Here is a 3,413-nt window from a genome sequence, read left to right as displayed (position 1 = left end):
ACCTAAATCATTACATATTCTTTTATTTCATTGAGTATTCTGTTATTTCCGCGTTTTAACCTAAATCATTACATATTCTTTTATTTCATTGAGTATTCTGTTATTTCCACGTTTTAACCTAAATCATCACATATTCTTTTATTTTATTAAAATGTTCAGTTTTTTCCACATAACTTGAATCATCATATATTCTTTTCTTTTATTGACTGTTGTGTTATATCCGCGTTTTAACTTAAATCATCACATATTTTCTTTTATTGAGTTTTCTGTTTACTGCATTTTAACATAGATCATCGTATATTCTTTTATTTTATTCACTGTTGTGTTATATCCGCGTATTATTCATCATATATTCTTTTATTTCATTTAGTGTTTTGTGATTTCTACGTTTTAACCTATATCATCACATAATCTTTTATTTCCTTTAGTGTTTTGTTATTTCCACGTTTTAATCTATACCATCACACATTTTTTTATTTTACCGATTATTCTGTTATTACCACATTTTAAACTAAATCATCACATATTCTTTTATTGAGGGTTTCGTTATTTTTGCGTTTTAACTTAAATCATCACATATTCTTTTATATAGTGTTTTGTTATTTCCGCGTTTTAACCTATATCATCACATATTCTTTTATATTACCAAGTGTATTGTTATTTCCCTGTTTAAACCTAAATCATCACATATTCTATTATATTATAGAGTGATGTTATTTCTACGTTTTATTTTATACCGTCATATATTCTTTAATTTTACCAAGTATACTGTTATTTCCCTGTTTAAACCTAAATCATCACATATTCTATTATTTTATAGAGTGATGTTATTTGAACGTTTTAACTTAAATCATCACATATTCTTTTGTTTTACCGAGTATTCTGTTATTTCCACATTTTAACCTAAATCATCACATATTCTTTTATTGAGTGTTCCGTTATTTACAGATTTTAACCTATTTTTTCACATATTCTTTCATTTCATTTAGTGTTTTGTTATTTCCACGTTTTAACCTATATCATCACATATTCTTTTATTTTACCGAGTATTCTGTTACTTCCACGTTTTAACCTAAATCATCACATATTCTTTTATTGAGTGTTCCGTTATGTCCGGGTTTTAACTTAAATCATCAAATATTCTTTTATATAGTGTTCTGTTATTTCTGCGTTTTAACCCATATCATCACATATTCTTTTATATTACCAAGTATACTGTTATTTCCCTGTTTAAAACTAAATCATCACATATTCTATTATATTATAGTGATGTTATTTCCACGTTTTATTCTATACCGTCACATATTCTTTTATATTACCAAGTATCCTGTTATATCCCTGTTTAAACCTAAATCATCATATGTTATATTATTTTATAGAGTGATGTTATTTGAACGATTTAATTTAAATCATCACATATTATTTTATTTTACCGAGTATTCTGTTATTTCCGCGTTTTAACCCAAATCATCACATATACTTTTATTCCGTGGAAAGTTCTGTTGTTTCGGCTTTATAACCTAATTCATCACACGTTCTTTTTTTTTATTGAGTATACTGTTATTTTCGAATTTTAACCTGTATCATCACATATTCTTTTATTTTACCGAGTATACTGTTATTTCCCTGTTTAAACCTAAATCATCACATATTCTATTATATTATAGAGTGATGTTATTTCCACGTTTTATTCTATACCGTCACATATTCTTTTATATTACCAAGTATACTGTTATTTTCGTGTTTGAACCTAAATCATCACATATTCTATTATTTTATAGAGTGATGTTATTTGAACGTTTTAACCCAAATCATCACATATACTTTTATTCCACTGAAAGGTCTGTTATTTCGGCTTATAACCTAATTCATCACACGTTCTTTTTTTATTGAGTATACTGTTATTTTCGCATTTTAACCTGTATCATCACATATTCTTTTATTTTACCGAGTGTTCTCTATTTTCCACGTTTTAACCTAAATTATCACATATTATTTTATTGAGTGTTCCGTTATTTCCGTGTTTTAACACAATTCACCACATTTTATTTTATCAACTGTTGTTATATCTGCGATTTAACTTAAATCATCACATTTTATTTTATTGATTGTTCTGTTATTTCCACGTTTTATCCTATATCATCATCACATATTCTTTTATATTACCAAGTAAAATGTTATTTCCCTGTTTAAACCTAAATCATCACATATTCTATTTTTTCATAGAGTGATGGTATTTCCACGTCTTAACCTAAATTATCATATATTCTTTATTTTATTGAGTGTTCTGTTATTTTCATGTTTTAACATAAATCATCACATATTCTATTATTTTATAATATTCTGATATTTCCACGTTTCAACATAAATTACCATTTTTTACTGAGTATTCTGTTATTTTTACGTTTTAACCTAAATCATCATATATTCTTTTATTTTATTGAGTATTCTGTTATTTCCTTGTTTAACCTAAATTATCACATATTCTATTAACTTATAATGTTCTGTTATTTCCACGTTTTAACCTAAATTTTTTATTTTATTGAGTTTTCTGTTATTACTGCATTTTAACATAGATCATCGTATATTCTTTTATTTTATTCACTGTTGTGTTATATTCGCGTTTTAACCTTATTCATCATATATTTATTTATTTCATTTAGTGTTTTTTGATTTGCACGTTTTAACCTATATCATCATATATTATTTTATTTCATTAAGTTTTTTGTAATTTCCACGTTTTAATCTATATCATCACACATTCTTTTATTTTACCGAGTATTCTGTTATTTCCACATTTTAACCTAAATCATCACATATTCTTTTATTGAGTGTTCCGTTATTTGGAGGTTTTAAACTATAACTTCACATAATCTTTTATTTCATTTAATGTTTTGTTATTTCCACGCTTTAACCTATATCATCACATATTCTTTTATTTTACAGAGTATTCTGTTATTTTCACGTTTTAACCTAAATCATCACATATTCTTTTATTGAGTGTTCCGTTATTTCAGCGTTTTACATAAAATCATCACATATTCTTTTATATAGTGTTCTGTTATTTCTGCGTTTTAACCCATATCATCACATATTCTTTTATATTACCAAGTATACTGTTATTTCCCTCTTTAAAACTAAATCATCACATATTCTATTATATTATAGAGTGATGTTATTTCCACGTTTTATTCTATACCGTCACATATTCTTTTATATTACCAAGTATCCTGTTATATCCCTGTTTAACCTAAATCATAATATGTTATATTATTTTATAGTGGTGTTATTTGAACGATTTATTCATTGTTTATTATTGTATTTATTTCTTGTAATTATTGTTACTATTCTTGATAACAGAGGTGTAATTATTGTATGTTACTATTCTTGACAACAGAGGTGTAATTATTGTA

The sequence above is a fragment of the Limulus polyphemus genome, unplaced genomic scaffold, assembly GCF_000517525.1.
Source record: "Limulus polyphemus unplaced genomic scaffold, Limulus_polyphemus-2.1.2 Scaffold1481, whole genome shotgun sequence".
NCBI classification, from domain to species: Eukaryota; Metazoa; Arthropoda; class Merostomata; order Xiphosura; family Limulidae; genus Limulus; species Limulus polyphemus.
The sequence above is the reverse complement of the archived record's forward strand: the minus strand, read 5'-3'. Positions refer to the sequence as shown.